This window comes from Mandrillus leucophaeus, unplaced genomic scaffold, assembly GCF_000951045.1.
Source record: "Mandrillus leucophaeus isolate KB7577 unplaced genomic scaffold, Mleu.le_1.0 Scaffold847, whole genome shotgun sequence".
NCBI lineage: Eukaryota > Metazoa > Chordata > Mammalia > Primates > Cercopithecidae > Mandrillus > Mandrillus leucophaeus.
This window is the reverse complement of record NW_012109219.1, coordinates 15,175-32,364: the sequence shown is the minus strand read 5'-3', so window position 1 is coordinate 32,364 and position 17,190 is coordinate 15,175. Positions and strand designations below refer to the sequence as shown.

At 47.6% G+C, this 17,190-nt stretch overlaps 1 pseudogene across 1 annotated transcript in view; it reads right to left on the bottom strand.

Annotated features, from left to right (window-relative positions):
- Positions 1 to 8,289: 8,289 nt before the first annotated feature.
- Positions 8,290 to 17,190, bottom strand: part of LOC105530824 — an 18,650-nt pseudogene continuing 9,749 nt past the window's right edge. Inside the window, exons 3-5 of the transcript XR_001004695.1 lie at positions 13,872 to 14,001; positions 9,618 to 9,777; positions 8,290 to 8,916 (exon numbers count right to left, since the gene is read on the bottom strand). The product of XR_001004695.1 is annotated as a Golgi membrane protein 1-like (transcript). The remainder of the gene's footprint in view (positions 8,917 to 9,617; positions 9,778 to 13,871; positions 14,002 to 17,190) is intronic.

The window sequence follows — 17,190 nt, the reverse complement described above, 5'->3', positions numbered from 1 at the left end:
CTCATCCCTTAGAGAGCCTTGCTGGGAAGTCAGTCATTAATGGTGTGGCCAGTTATTTGCAAGTGGTAAGAGCCTATTTACCATAAATAATACTAAGAACCAACTCAAGTCAAACCTTAATGCCATTGTTATTGTGAATTAGGATTAAATAGTAATTTTCAAAATTAACTTGATTTTAAAATCAGTTTTGTGAGTCATTTACTACAAGCTAAATTGTGTACACTATGACAAAAACCATTGTATTCCTGTTTTTCTAAACAGTCCCAATTTCTAACACTGTATATATCCTTCAACATCAGTGAACTTTGTTTTCTTTTACTCCAGTAATAAAGTAGGCAGAGATCTGTCCACAACAAACTCGCCTCTCATGCCTTGCCTCTCACTGTGCTCTGCTCTGGGTCAGCCCCCTTTTGGCCTGTTTTGTCAAAAGCCTAATCTCCTTACTTTTCTTGGTAATATATATTTAGGGAAGGTGTTGCTTTGCCCACACACAGGAAGCAAAGTAAATACAGACCACAAATGTTCAAATTGTAAGCCACTTAATAGCGTTTTGCACATTAAAAATGACAAGGGTTATTATACAAGTAGCCTTTTTAAAAATTCTCACACAAAACAGCTTTGTATTTAGACTTAAAGCTGTTGCTAGTTTGCTAGTGACATTTGTGTTAACAGTCAGTGTTCTAGGCCATTGATTGTCAGAATCAGAAGTGACTGCACAAGAGCATAAGCCAGTCAGTCAGTGAGAACAGATAACAGGCTGGCACCAACGCATGGCACAGCACGTGGAAAGGAGGACATCAGAGGGAACCCAGAGTTCTCTGTCTCTCCTTCACAGCAGATGGACTCTTCCTATAGGTGGCTATTAATTTACACAAAGTTATATTCCAGAATCAGGAAGCCCCACTGTCGCCAACACTTGAAGAACTATGTTCCATTTTTGGTGTTGAACTTCTCATGAAATACCTATTATCAAAAATTGTGACATCTTATTAGACACTTCAAAAGTACCCCCAAAAAACTCTTTAAAAGACCAATCTTTTCCTACACACAGTACATACTAAAATTTCACAATAATCATTTTTAGATGTACATTTTATTCAGTACATTTCACAGTTTTCAGTATTCAGTCCCTCATGAACATTTATACTCATCTCTTCAGTCCTGATGTGAAATGTGATTCCAGTTCAATTCAGACTGTATGATTCCGCTTTTCATGCTGATCAAGTAAATTTATGGTGTCTCTCTTCTGATCTTCAACATTAAAAACTAAAAAGGAAAAAAAAAATACACGTAATCTAGTATTAAACATTTTGAGATACCAGCCCTAGGCAGGTCCCATTTTATCAATTTCTAGAAACTCATAAAGAGGACTATCTCCCACAACAACACTGTAATTGGGAGGTGCATTCCTTGTCAAGGACAAGATGGCAAAGGTGATACGGGAGGAGGGCAGGGAAGTGCTGGGTAGAGAAGGGCAGGGTGTCTGGCAAGGGCTCCACCCTCAGGCCTGTGTCCACGGACCTACATGAGAACAAGCACTCCTGTCTTCATGCTCAAATGTTGCATTATCCAAGACCACTCCGGCCTGCCATGCCCCCCCATTCTGTGCCCATAAAAACCCTGAGACCCCAGCGGGCACACACACACAGGCAACTGGACATCGAGAAGAACACACTGGCAGAACACACCGAAAGATGCCGGCAGGCCACTGACGGCAGAACGATTCGGACGCCGAGGGACATCTGGCCAAGGACAGTAAGAGGAGATCCCGGCTGCTGAGCAGCCCGACTCCAGGGGAAGACCACCTTCCCACACCATCCCCCTTCTGGCTCCCCATCCATCTGCTGAGAGCTACTTCTACCACTCAATAAATCTTGCATTCATTCTCCAAGCCCACATGATCTGATTTTTTCAGTACACTAGGGCAAGAACCCAGGATACAGAGAGCCCTCTGTCCTTGCGATAAGACAGAGGGTCTACCTGAGCTAAGCTGAAGGAGCGCACTGCAACACACACCCACTGGGGCCCCATGAGCTGTAAACACACAACCCTAGATGCTGCTGTGGGGTGGGAATCCATCCTCCCCACGACCTGCCCGTCCGCGTGCTCACCCTAGGGGTTTGAGCCGCGGGGCACTGAAGAAGTGAGTCACACCCCCACTGCATGCCCTGTGAGAGGGTAAGGGAACTCCTCCCTTTTTCTTTTTTGAGACAGAGTCTCGCTCTGTCACCCAGGCTGGAGTGCAGTGGTACGATCTCGGCTCACTGCAAGCTCTGCCTCCCGGGTTCACGCCATTCTCCTGCCTCTGCCTCCCGCGTAGCTCGGACTACAGGCGCCCACCACCACGCCCGGCTAATTATTTGTTGTCATCGTATTTTCAGTAGAGACAGGTTTTCACTGTGTTACCCAGAATGGTCTCGATTCCCTGACCTCGTGATCCGCCCGCCTTGGCCTCCCAAAGTGCTGGGATTACAAGCGTGAGCCACTGCGCCCAGCTGGAACTCCTCCCCTTTCAAAGGGTCCAAATGGATGGCCAACAATGTGCCATGAAACAAAGCTGAAGCACCTAAAGATTTGTAACAGTGACACACTGCCCCATGTGCCATAGGAAATGGACGGTATCGAGTGCACTCATGACATTTTAATACAATCACCACGCTCCTGTGCAGCGTGATTCCCTTGTTACTGCACTTCGAACGGCACACGCTGCCTCCTGAGAGCCGTCCGCAGCTTCAGACAGCTCTTGTGACTCCAAAGCTCTCCCTTTACAGAGCTGATGTCTGTGTAGCTTCTACCATCTGGTCTTACTCTATCCTTTCACACACAGAAAACATAAAAAGGAACATCACAAATAAAACCTAAAACCACGGTCTTGATTTATAACTATGGCACATTAAATGGTAGTTTAATGACTATTCATTTAAATAACTGCCTTATTAAATTAATGGTATCTGTTAAAGGCTCTAATAAAGTTGGAGCTAATGCTTTTTTCTCCAATTTCCCTGGAGCAAGTAAGGTCTCACTATTTCAATGACAATCTTAAAATAATGTTGAAGCTGATGTTGACATTTCTTCAGCTTCTTCAGAGAGCTACCAAGGCACTCATCTTCTTTACCTTACCTACTTTGTTTCAAACCTTGCACAAGGTCAAGTCCTTAGGACGATGTGAGTGTAGGAAATGAGAGATCCAAAAAGGCTTCACCGCAAAGTCAAGCATTTAGTAGGACACTAGGCCCAATTTAAAAGGTTTCAGAGCCAGGCGCAGTGGCTCACACCTGCAATCCCAGCACTTTGGAAGGCTGAGGCAGGCGGATCACCTGAGGTCAGGAGTTCGAGACCAGCCTGGCCAACATGGTGAAACCCTGTCTCTACTAAAAATACAAAATTAGCTGGGCACGAGCCTATAATCCCAGCTCCCAGCTACTCGGGAGGCTGAGGCAGGAAGATCATTTAAACCTGGGAGGTGGAGGCTGCAGTGAGCCAAGATCATGCCACTGCACTCCAGCCTGGGCAAAAACAGCAAGACTCCGTCTCAAAAAAAAAAAATGTTGTTAGAATAGAGGTAAGACAGTGACCAGACCGTGAAACATGCTCAAGAACACACGAGTGGAGTCAACGACAAAGAATAGAAAGAGACTTTGTGTTTGCTTCAGAGTCTGGCTGCTGGTGTATTCTGCCATTGGCCTTTTTAAAAAATTGCCTAAATGAAGACAGCTGAAAATTCAAATTAGGACTTGCATTCTAAAAATTCCAAACTCTGCCAATTGAAACAACTGACATCCTGGATAAATATAAAAGATAATTTTTAGGGGGACACTGTTGAAGAATCAGACAAGCACAGGTTGAGGGACTTTCCACCAAATAACTGGGCCCCTATCCTGCAAAACAGACCCACACCACAAATGAGAAAGACAGAAACTGCTCCACAATAAAGAACACTACAGAGGTCTGACAATAAATGCAGTGTATCATCCTGAACCAGAAACAAGATATGAATTGGACACTCACTAAATCTGAATGAAGTCTACAGATAATAGCATTGTATCAGCATTAACTTCCTTATTTTGGTAACTTTACTATGGTTATATAAGATGTTAACAACTGGTGAACCTGGGTGAAGGGTATACAGAAATTTTTTGCTTTTTAAAAAAATCTAGATTATTTCAAAATGAAAAGGTAAAAAAAATGTAAGTATTAAAACATTAAATGAATAATGCATTGGCCAAATGGTAATAAAAGAAGGCATTGTTAGCCAGACGTGGTGGCTCACGCTTGTAATCCCAGCACTTTGGGAGGCCAAGGCAGGAAGATCACGAGGTCAGGAGATCGAGACCATCCTGGCCAATACGGTGAAACCCTGTCTCTACTAAAAATGCAAAAAGTAGCTGAATATGGTGGCGCGCACCTCTAGTCCCAGCTGCTTGGGAGGCTGAAGCAGGAGCATCACTTGAACCCAGGAGGCAGAGGTTGCAGTGAGCCGAGATCATGCCACTGCACTCCAGCCTGGGCAACAAAGCAAGACTCGGTCTGAGAAAAAGAAAAGACAAGACACTGGCAAGATCAGCAAGGCCAAAACTGAAGTGAAGTAGTTGTTACAACTACTCCTGCTGCCCTGAGGATTTCTGCTGAATTCTGAAGTTTATGATGATATTTTAAAAGTAGTCACACTCAGAGGAAGACGGGAAAATAATTCAGTCATGAAAACTGTTAAATAAAAAGGAAAAAAATCAAGCATTTATCCTAATATCTACCTTATACAAACAATACCACTGAAGTGAAAAACATCAAGCATTTATCCTGTCTACCTTAAACAAACAATACCACTGAAGTGTCTTTTTTTTTTTTTTCTTTTTGAGGCAGAGTTTCACTCTTGTTGCCCAGGCTGGAGTGCAATGGCACAATCTCAGCTCACTGCATCCTCCGCCTCCTGAGTTCAAGCAATTCTCCTTCCTCAGCCTCCCAAGTAGCTGGGATTACAGGCATGCACCACCACACCCAGCTAATTTTCTTATATTTAGTAGAGACAGGGTTTCACCATGTTAGGTTGGTCTTGAACTCCTAACCTCAGGTGATCCACCCTCCTTGGCCTCCCAAAGTGCTGGGTTACAGGCGTGTGCCACTACGCCCAGCCGAAGTGTCTATTTCTAAGAACATTCCAGTTAACAAATGACATAAAAATGAATTGATACAGGCATTGACTATCAACTGGTATCACAAAAAGAAAGACACCAGGTTGCAGTTAGCCAAGATTGCACCACTGCACTTCAGCCTGGGCAATGAAGCGAGACTCCAACTCAAAAAAAAAAGAAGCCAGAAATGACGTGCCTCCCGATGAAAGAACACACCACCACTTATCTTACCGAGGGCTTGAGCCTGGACCTGAGTCTCATCAAGCCTCTGAGTCTAGCTGCCACTCTACAGAAAAGAGGCCAGGAGAACTCGCTTAACTGCCCCGTGACTCTACAATCAGCAGTATCCAGAGTGTGGGAAACCAGTCACATGGCTTGGGTTCTCTTGTTGAGACAGAGTTTCACTCTTACTGCCCAGGCTGGAGTGCAGTGACACGATCTCGGCTCACTGCAACCTCCGCCTCCTGGGTTCAAGTGATTCTCCTCCCTCAGCCTCCCGAGTAGCTGGGACAACAGGCACGCACCACCACGCCTGGCTAGTTTTTGGATTTTTAGTAGAGATGGGATTTCACCGTGTTAGTCAGGATGGTCTCGATCTCCTGACCCCATGATCTGCCTGCCTTGGCCTCCCAAAGTGCTGGGATTACAGGCATGAGCCACCACACTTGACCCAGAAAAATGTATTTTAAGAAAGTCCATAGTGATACCAAACAAGCAAGTGTGTGGGAGGAGGGAGAGGGGTTCCTTACACAATGTCAAGTACTAAATGTGCTGGGATGGCAGCAGGTAAAATGTCACCGCTTGGGCAGTGTTCATCAATGGATGGTAAAGCCACACAAGTTCAAAGTCTCCTCTTCTAGATGATGTACTAATAGCAAAAGGAAAACGCCCTTCTGAGACCTCGTGGGCACGTTAGCTAAGGGATCAACCAACCACCAGCAGGACCACCTGCTGTTATGCCTCCTGGGGAGAAGCAAGAATTCATCAGCCTGAATCCATCACAAGCAGACAGACAAGGCCAGAGTTTGATGCATTCTACAAGATACTGGCCTGGACTCTTCAAAAATTCAAAATAACACTACAAAGGGCAGCTCTCATAATTGCCTGGAAGCTCTATGCACATCCCGGGGGTTTTCATCTGGGAGGCAGACTGATTAAGCAGTGACCTAGCCATTTTGTTTGCAAATCCCTGAAAGTCACTGAAAAATCATCCTACTTAAAGACCTGAGCCACACTGAATGTTTCTAGAAATGATGCAGGCTTTCCGAGTGGTTTTCATCAACTTAGGCTTCTCCACCCTCACCCTCCCTCCACTGCCCCTGGTTTCAAAGGCTCCCAAAGAAGAGACCGTCTCTTTGCAATGACCCATTAATTACAATATAATGTTGGGGATTCACTGGATAATCACAGCGAAGGACCAGAAAGGGGAAATGAAAGTTGACCTTGCTACCGACCCAGGCCCCATTCTTACCATCTATGTTTCTGTCATTCCCTGCCAGGGCTGCCTGCTTGTCTGTCTCAGATTCCGCCTCATTTTCATCCATGTTGTAGTCATCTTCTCCTCTCAGTTTCTGCTGGTTTCTCCCTGTAAAATTAGCACATAAAACATAAGTTACATCATTTCTGTCTTGATGTGTCACAGGAGTATCAGAGCACAGGTGCTGGGTGTTAGCCATACTTGCTCACCATCAGGTCTGTCGGCTGCCTCTCTGGAAATGGTAGGGACGCATGGGCTGGGTTCCGGGACAAACACGTGCATTATGTGTACTCCACCTGAACTCTGAATCTAGAGACAGCGTGGCCCTGAATAAAAGGGTGCATTCTAGGCTGAATACGGAGAAACTAGCGAACAACTCAGATCTCAAGGTAAAAGAAAGTGCCACTGTTCTGGGAAGGAACGGACATCTATAGTTAATGACAGCATCTCCTTAGAATGGAGAGAGGAAATGGAGCTGCCGCCGTGAGCCACAGGAGAAACCGTCCCTCATACTTACAGCGCGAGAACCCACTACTCTACTCACCCCTGGAGGGGCAGCAGCCAGAGAAGACGAGGACAAAAGGCTTTCAAGAGACCTACTCAAAGGGTTTAACTTACATATTTTATATGTGTGTGCAGGTGGGTAAACAGAATCTTTTTTTTTTTTTTTTTTTGAGATGGAGTCTGGCTCTGTCGCCCAGCAAGGAGTGCACTAGCACAATCTGGGCTCACTGCAAGCTCTGCCTCCCGGGTTCAAGTGATTCTCCTGCCTCAGCCTCCTGCGTGGCTGGGATTGCAGGCATGTGCTGCCACATCCAGCTCATTTTTTAGTTTTAGTAGAGATGGGGTTTCACCATGTTGGCCAGGATGGTCTCGATCTCCTGACCTCGTGACCTGCCCACCTCAGCCTCCCAAAGTGCTGGGATTACAGGAGTGAGGCACCGCGCCCGGCCAAACAGAATCTTTTTTAAAAGTGCACACCTGGAAAAGCAGCTCTAGGCTGTTTCTCTGGCTCACTGCCTGGGGTGGAAACTGCACAGGCCCGCATGTTTCTTCAAGTGAGGTCACCACCCCTGCGTCTAGAAGCAGGTGCATCCTACAGGCACTGTGGCATCTCAGGCCCACCTTTTGTTACACTTTGTGACCAGCCGCTGAGGGGTCTGACGCTGCGGCGCCACAGGCTGAGCCAGCCGGTGGGATCTCCCTGCCTCACACACCATGAGCGTCTCCTTGTTGCGTGGGCACGGAACACAGCGACCCAGCAGGGATACTTAGCGGGAGGCTGACAACATGCACTTCTTTAACTGGAACTTGGGAGGACACGTTCTTCAGAAAGACAATGAAGTGAAAATTAGATTGAAATGGAATCAGGGTAACTTCTGCAAATCAGTGTATTCTCCAACTTGTGTGACTGGTCCACCCCAGAGCGCAGGTGTCATATCCTCAGAAGTGTTCCTGGCTCAGGTGGGAAGGACATTTTCCACATCTGAAGGGACTGAAATACATCCCGGAATAGTCGCTTGATCTCTGATTCCTACCCTTTATTTCTTTAAAAAGAAAAAAGTCAACCAAACCAAAAAGGATTCCCATGTCAAGTTTGCTCAATGTTCACATGCGCACGAACCTTCATCTACCCAATACTCCTTCCTTCCTTCGGCCATTCATTCACTAGGCACTGATTGTCTAAATGGCACCAGACACTGCACGACAGTGGAGATGCAAAGATGGGCCATGTGGCCGGCCTGCCAGGAGGAGGCGTCCCCTGGATGCTAAGCACCCATCTCCAGGCCGCCCACCTGCAAGGTCCCCGCGACTCTCCGCCGACCCTGCATCTAAAACCTCGAGTTCTGGAGCATGTGCCGCTCTTCCTTCCCGCCTCCCTCTTGAAAACGACTAAGAAACCTTCAAACGAAAAGGAACTCGCAAATTGTGGACTGTGTGTGGTCAAATTCAGGGTGCTCCGTCGGTGCTGGGAAGGAGATGGAGGTGGCTGGGTGTCTGGTGGAAGGGAGTCCACGGCGGCCCCCGAAGCTTCACACCCACCTTCCCTGGCAGCTTCCTGCTCCTCCTCCTGTCCGTCGGGGATGACGAGCTGGTCTCGCTCGGGGCCCTCCATCTCCGGATTTTCCTGGCTCACTGACAGGGCAGCTGGCACCTGTGGGGTCTGGCCCAGTTCTCTGGCTCCCCCGAAGCCTCTTCCGTCCACAGGTCTGTCTTCCACCACCTGCTCCCGGCCTGGCTCCTGTGGCAGCCCCAGCCTGTCCCTCTGAGGCCCCTCCTCACTCACCACCTGGATCTCATTGATTTCCTCTGTGCACAGAACACAGTTAGCTGTGACCTCACCAGCATTTGATTTAAAAAAAAAAAAAAAAGAAAAACCTCATTCCACTCAATTCCCAGAACCTTCCCAAGGAATGGGGGTGGGGTGGGCTGCACACAGGAGAACAACCAGGTAGCTCCTTTTGTGATCTCAGCCACCGACTGCAGGCCTTTCTGTGCCTGCGGCTCATCGTCAGAACCGCGACGAAGGGAAAAGTAGCTTACCAAAAAAAAAACCCAAAAGCTGGACTCAATTATCTTGACAAGGTACAAAGGGAAGAGGGTGTCCTGCTGAGTGACCTGATCGTCTTGTCCGCTGGAGACAAGCACTTGGGAGCCAGGGCAGGCAGGCTCACCCGGGGCTTGCCCATGGACAGCACCTCCTGGTTCCCAGTGTCTGCGGCTCAGCCTCCTCCCCCGAGTCCCACAAGCCCACCCATGGCCTGCATAAAGGTGCAGCCTGGGCCTTTCTCTACACAGCTGCCAAAGGACAAGGCACTTCGTTTAGAGGAGGAGACATCAGTCAGACACACAAGAAGCCCCAGTGCCGCAATTCCAGGTGCCCAGAGAGACACACCCGCTCCTGGCTGCCCGCTGCTGGGTTCGCTGACTGCTCAGCAGCTCGCTGGGACCGCTGACTCTGACGGGGCTCTGGAGAGCAGGGGACAGGGCAACTGCTGGACTCTGCTTACCTTTCTCAACTTGTCTCTTCGAATCCAAAACCACTTCGGAACTGGGGGCTGGAGTCTGGAACTTGCTGTTACCGGGCACGTTTCCTTTCCCTTGTGGCACCTCTGCACGTGGCAGGCCTGCTGCCTGCTGCCTGGGCTGAGGCTCGCTGAGGGCTTGAAGCTGAAACAGAAGCACAGGACAGAAAGCCAGGGCAAGGCTCTGTGAGCAGAAGCCGTACAAGAATCCCGCCAATCCCACCACATCCTTCCGACCAAGACCCCGAGAAACGCCACAGTCTACTCTGGTCACGCCCTGGTCACGTGGCGTACATCAGAAGACAAGAGGTTGAGTCAAGGTCTCCCAGAAAGTACTGTCAAGACGGAATAAAACTGGGCAGAGATTCTGCTGAGGGGAAGCATTTATAGAATCATAAAATACCTAGGCGGAAGATCAACAAAAAAGAAGACGTGAACACCACAAATGCTCTTTGACAGAACGAACATCTCCAGAACCCTCAGCCCAGCAAGGGGAAATGCACCTGCTTCTCAGATACACACGGAATATTTTCCGGGATGAACAAATGGCAGGCCACAAAGCAAGCCTCCATACACTTAAATAACTAAAATCACACAAAGTGAATTATCTAATAGCAATGGAATGGATTATAAATCAAAACAGAATGAAACTTGTGACATTTGCAAATATTTGGAAATTAAACCACACACTCCTAAATCACCAGTGAGTCCAACAATAAACCACAAGGCAAATTAGAAAATGCTTGGCCAGCCAGGTGCGGTGGCTCACGCCTGCAATCCCAGCACTCTGGGAGGCTGAAGCAGGCGGATCACCAGAGGTCAGAAGTTTGAGACCAGCCTGGCTAACATGGTGAAACCCCATCTCTACTAAAAATACAAAAATTAGCTGGGCGTCATGGCGGGCGCCTGCGATTCCAGCTACTTGGGAGGCTGAGGCAGGAACATCGCTTGAACCCGGGAGGCGGAGGCTGCAGTGAGCAGAGATCATGGCACTTGCGCTCCAGCCTGGGCGACAGAGCGAGACTCTGTCTCAAAAAAAAAAAGAAAATGCTTTGACACAAAACAAAAACACAGCATACCAAAACTTACGGGAAGCAGCTCCAGCAGTGCTGAGGAGGAACGTAAGACTTCGAGTTTTCAGTTCCTCACGTGAGAAGCTTACAAGTTACCACTCAGTCCTAACAACAAGTAAAAAGCTAAACAGACTGAAAAGTTACCAGCTCTTCTTGGATCCATAGGAGAGGTGAGGACAGAGTGTAAATCACTGTCCTCAAGCCTGGAGACAGGGTCCAATATGGTGAGTCCCGGCTCACCAGGCCAGGCTCGGGCAGACGTCACCGAGGGAACTGGTGTTGGGGTGGGAGAGCCTGACCTGTCATGTATGAACTGTTTGAGGCTCAGTGTGGATGAGTCTGAGAGTTAAAAACCTGCCCCAGCTGGGTGTGGTGGCTCATGCCTGTAATTCCAGTACTTTGGGAGGCTGAGATGGGCTGATCCCCTGAGGTCAGGAGTTCGAGACCAGCCTGACCAACATGGAGAAACCCGAGATCTACTAAAAATACAAAATTAGTCAGGTGTGGCAGTGCATGCCTGTAGTCCCAGCTACTCAGGAGACTGAGGCAGGAGAATTGCTTGAACCCAGGAGGCAGAGGTTGCGGTGAGCCAAGATTGCGCCACTGCACTCCAGCCTGGGCAACAAGAGCGAAACTCCAACTCAAAAAGAAAGAAAGAAAAAAAAAAGTAAAAAAGCTGCCCCAGTCGTAAAGGGCTCCCATACTTACGAGTTTTACCCCTAGGAGCTCAACCAGGCTCTCAGTAAATATCAGAGAAAAATTGGCTTGTGCTTCCAGCAGGTGGCCGGGGAGAGGAACCACTCTGAAACAGGCCACAGAGCTCTGTTCTGCTTAACCAGGCTGGCCCTCAGGAGGAGTGTATTACCCAGAGCCCCTGCTGGGATATTATCAGAGCCTAACTGACCTGGGGGAATGAAACACCCAACTCCAGTAAGCTCTAGACTTCCACATGGGAGAAGGAAGCTACTCAACTCCAGCGCATTCTAGCCACTCTGTCCCACTGGGGTAGGGAGTAGGTACTAAGCAGCATAGGGGACATACACAGCCAAGGGACTCAGGCTCACTGAAAACCCTCATACTTACAGCACACTGATTTTTGACAAAGGTGCCAAGACAATTCAGTGGGGGAAAAGCAGTCTTTCTTTCAACAAGTGATAATGAGACAACTTGATATCCACACACACACAAGAATGAAGCGGGAGCTCTACCTCACACCATATGCAAGAATTAAATTAACTGAAAATGAATCATAGGCCTAGATGTAAGAACTAAGAATGATAAAACTCTGAGAAGAAAATGCAACAGGAAATCTTCAAGATCTTGGGTCAAAGTGTTCCCAGATACAACACCAAGAACACACAACAAAAGAAAAAACAAATACAATGGATTTTGTCAAAATCCATTAAGAACTTTTGTGCTTCAACTAAACACCAGCAAGAAAGTGAAAAACCCCACAGAATTGAAAAAAAAAAAAAACTTGCAAATCATATGTCCATTATATCTTTAGTAAAATAGATTCTAAAAACTTACAACTCAAAAATAACTCAATTAAAAAATGAGCAAAGGACCTGAATAGACATTTCTCCAAAGAAGATATACAAATGGCCAGTGAAGCATGTGAAAAGATGCTCAGTATCATTAGGGATATCATAGTTATTAGGGAAATGCAAACCCAAACGACAATAAGCTACCACTCCACACCTGCTAGGAAGGGTATCATGAAAAAAGTAGTATCAAGAGTTGGCAAGGATGTGAAGAAACTGGAGCCCTCATAAACTGCTGGTGGGAGTGGGAAATGGTATGGCCACTTTGGAAGAAGTCTGGGAGTTTCTCAATAGGTTAAATATAGATTATCATATAACCCAGCAGCTCTACTCCTAGGTAATATCCAAGAGATATGAAAACATATGACCACACAAAAGCTTCATGTTCATATGGCATTATTCATAATAGCCAAAATGTGGAAACACTCCAAATGCCCATCAACTGATGACGAATAAACCACATGTGGTCCATCCACAGGAGATTAATCAGCCACTGAAGGGAATGCAGTACTGATGCATGCTGCAACCCTGATGAGCCCTGAAGCATTTATACTCAGTCAAAGCAGCCAGACAGGCCAGGCGCAGTGGCTCACGCCTGTAATCCCACCACTTTAGGAGGCTGAGGTGGGCGGATCACTTGAGGTCAGGCGTTCGAGACCAGCCTAGCCAACATGACGAAACCCCATCTCTACTAAAAATACAAACGTTGGCCAGGCCTGGTGGTGGGTGCCTGTAACCCCAGCTACTCGGGAGGCTGAGGCAGGAGAATCGCTTGAACCTGGGAGGCGGAGGTTGCAGCGAGCCGAGATCACACCACTGCACTCCAGCCTGGGCAACAGAACGAGATGCCCTCTCAAAAAAAAGCCAGACACAAAAGGCCACACATATATGATTCTATTGACAGGAAATTGTCCAGATGAGGCAAATCAAGAGACACAAAGTAAATTAGCAGTTGGCTGTCTAGGGCTGTGGGGACTGAAGGTAAATGAAGAGAGAACTAAGAGATACAGAGTTTCTTTTGTGCCAATAAAAATGTTCTGCAATTGACTGTGGTGATGGCTGCATAATTTTGTGAATACACCCAGAACCCATGAATTGTAAATTTTCTATGAATCATAGGGAATGCAAATTATATCTTAATAAAGCTGCTATAGTTTTTTAAAAACCAACCAAAGATCACCCAGAAGGCTTCGAGCAGCAGCTTCGTGGGCTGTGCTCTGCACGGGAGGCGGAATGAGAGCACGAGACATGGAGCCGGCCAGACCTGAGGCCTTGATGGGCTCTACCACTGACCAGGTGGTGTGACGCTGCCACAGAACTTCACCCCTCCCGTGGGCCTGGGGTCCTCAAATCAGGAAAACAGCAACTCTCTCCCAGGCTGGCTGCGAGCTGTAAATACGATAATTCCCGTAAAGCCCTGAGCCTGGGAAGTGGGACTGGAGGCCAGCACCCTTGGTTAGGGTCCAGTCATCCCGGACCAGGTTCTGCTTTGTTGTATCTCAGGGAGCCAAGCGCACAAGGGAGGGCAGAGTCTAGAGAAAGCCAGGCAGCACATAAAAGAAACAAAATGCTTCAAGATAGGGGTACCTTCTAGAAACTCCTGGCAAAAATTCCCCAGTTACCTGCTGTCTCTGGTCGTTGTTTTCACTCAGGTCTCTGGAAGCTACAGCTTCGTTCCCCTTTTTGGTGACCTCTTCTATTCGCTCCTCACACTGTTCCTTCACCTCCTTCATCTGACTGATGCACTGGCTCCTTTGGTGAGAGAAAGCAAAGGAAGGGCCTGATGTCTGTGGCTGTGTCTCTGCTGGACGGTGACATCCACTTCCGTAAGAGACACAGACCGTCTTCCGGCGTCAGGCGCTTCATCTGAAGAGCGCGCTTAAGACAGGGCAACATGTGTGCGTTCAACGATTAAACAACCAAAAGAAACACACTAAAAATAATCATCCCATTGTTCTAAAGCAGTGAACTTTACTGATTAGGAAAAAAGAATTTTTTAACATACAATCTGTAGAATAAAAAAGTACATATATGTTTTGGTCTTCGTCCCTGGCTACTGCCACAGAGCTCTTAAAACCCTTGGAAGTTCCTGAGGGGGTATCTGGCTCGTCACAACCAGCCCCTCTGGACCAGACTTGAGTTTATACTAATGAGGGGTCTTGGGAGTGGGGAAGGATGGGCGTCAGAGAGTTTCAGGACGGAGGCTGACTGCCAGAAGAACCCGCCACAGGACTGGAAAGTTGGAACTTTCAGCTCCACCTCCTCCGGGGTGGGGAGAAGGACTGGAGATTGAGTTCAACCCCGTGGCTGACAGTTTTATCAATCATGCTATATAAAAGACTCAGACAAACTCCAGACCACAAGGCTTAGGGAGCTTTCGGGCTGGGGAATATCATGATGCACTGGATGGGAATGGCTGACTCCACGGGGTGGCCGCTCCTGTCCCCGCCATGGCACCAGCCCTCACCTTAGGACTCTACCACTGGGCTGTTGTGTAAAAGTCAAAACAGCTTTCCTGAATTCCGTGACAGTCATTCTGGCAAATGATCAAACCTGAGGGGGTGGTGGGTAATCCTAAAGCTGTGGCCAGCCAGGCAGAAGTGAGGGGGGCTGGGGGACACGTGGGACTTGTGGCTGGCATCTGAAGTGGGAGCAGGCGTGTGGGGTGGAGCCCCTTAACCCAGGGGGTCTGTGCTAAGTGGGTAGTATCAAAACTTGAACTGGAGGACACTCAGCTGAATTGTTGTTGCGTTGCTTCAGCTTTCTGCCTGGAATTTATTTGAAGAGTATTTCGGCAAGTGCCAGAGCTATGAAGTAATTAGGAGAATTACCCACTCATTTTGTAAATAAGAATGCTAAGGGGTGACACGGTTGTCTGGCACGGACCAGGGTCAGAGACAGGCGGAAACCGAAGCCAGACTCCAGGGCACTTTCCTGTCGTGCTCTCTCCACCACACAGCTCGCCTTTTCTGAGTCGCAGGCATTTCAGAGCCAAATGTGAGTGAGGACCACACTCAACCTCTGACTCTTGGAATATACCCTTCAGTGCAAAGCACCATGGGGTCACAATGTACCACACACAGAGAAGAGTACCAAGTGCTGCGGAAATAATGCAGTGCAGAGTTCCTGACCCGGGACAGCTGAGAGATCAGGTGAAAATTTCATTTAAATACAATGCTCACAAACATACAAGCCACAGGTGGTAGACTAGTGCACAGGAGCCGAAACAGGGCGAACAAAAAGCTGTCTGTATACTGTAGAACTGAATGAGCAGGTCATTTGCTATCCCTGAACCTTTAAACCTGCAAAGGGGAAGTACTGGTTGCCCCAGCTCCCAGCCCCGCTAAAATCAAGTACAAAGAGCCTTTATCTCCCAGTCTTGCAGATGAAGTGCGGCTTTCCACGTTCCAGCTTGAGAGCCAGGAGCCAAACTACCTCCATCCTCAATTCTGAGACAAAGGTCATGCAGATTGTGATAGCGTTTCTTCCTGAAGACTCAGGTTGGCTGTTTCTTACATGTAACTGGCAAATATTCCAGCACTAACTGGAGCTAAATTGGAGAGAAATACAGGACTTGGCCACTAGTGATTATTCTAACTGGGGCAACTGATGGCCAGAGTACCACTGATGGAATGTGTTCACTACAAGGATCTATCGGGGCAGGTGATTCCATCACCCAGGGCACCGACCATCACTGTATTACTTTACATTCCAGTATCAACACTGGAAACTGTCTCCTCATAGCAGGGAGATGAGATGGCGAGTGGTTCCTCTCATGTGCTGACTCCAGGTGTTTCAGGGAGAAAGAACGCAAGGCTATTTTCAGATGGAGAGCAGTGATTGCTTAGCGATGCCTGCCACAGGTGTAGGAGAGTAAAACGTGGGATGTGTGCTGGCTGATTCAAACGGAAAGAACGCTAAGAACACTACCTTGTACATCAGGAAACCTGGCCTTTCCATCAGCTTTTGTGTTCTTGGCACTGCCTTCTATAGAAGGATTAGACCAGACAGGATGTTTTAAGGGAGGGAGTGCAGAATTAAGGGAGGGCCTGAAGAATTTGCACAAATTGCACACTTTAGGCAGGTGTCCATTTATGAGTTTGCTGACAAAGTGTTCGTACTTTGTATCAGATTCTCTCAAAGGGCCTATAAACCAAAGAAAGTTAAGAATAACTAGCTCTTTTTTGCTTCCAACACTCCACGAACATTATCCCTGGGAAGCGTCGCATATCTGGTACAGGGCCTTGGGCACAAGTAGTGAAACAGATGCAGCCAGAAAGAGCTTTCAATCTAGGTATCAACCTGCCAGGAGCAAAAGGAGTGCATCCTACAAGTGTCTCCAGCCCAGCTTAGAGGTGTCCACCCATCGCCTGGGCCCAAACTCTCCTACATGGGGAGCAGAGATTCCTTCTTTGTCACTGGGCTCTGATTTCCAGCTAGGTCAAAACCTTCTGGGGCAACATTTATCAAGTGAGGCCATTTGTGGCTTTTTATGTTTCAAGCTATATGAGGGAAATATTTGTATTAAGGTGTCTTTAAGGATGAATAAGAAGACTGAGGTACTTCATTTCTGTCTAAATGCAATTCTTTAATTATCAGCCTAACTCAAGGTTTCTCAGCCTTAGCACTGTATATGTTTTAGGCCAGATAAAACGTGACTGTGGGAAGCTGTCTTGTGGATTACAGGATGTTTAGCAGTGTGCCTGGCTTCTACCCACTAGATGCCAGCAGCAGCCTCCTTGTAAGCCGTGACAGACGAAAATGTCTCCAAACATTGCCAAAGGCCTATTGGGACAAGACTTCCCCCACATGAGAACCACTGGCATAGCTGAATAAGGTTCCACACACGAGTGACAATCACATTTCCCTTCTACTGACTGGCTGCTCATGTCCTCTACAGAGACATGTACTTGGGGCTTCATGTTTTCAGTTGTACATGGT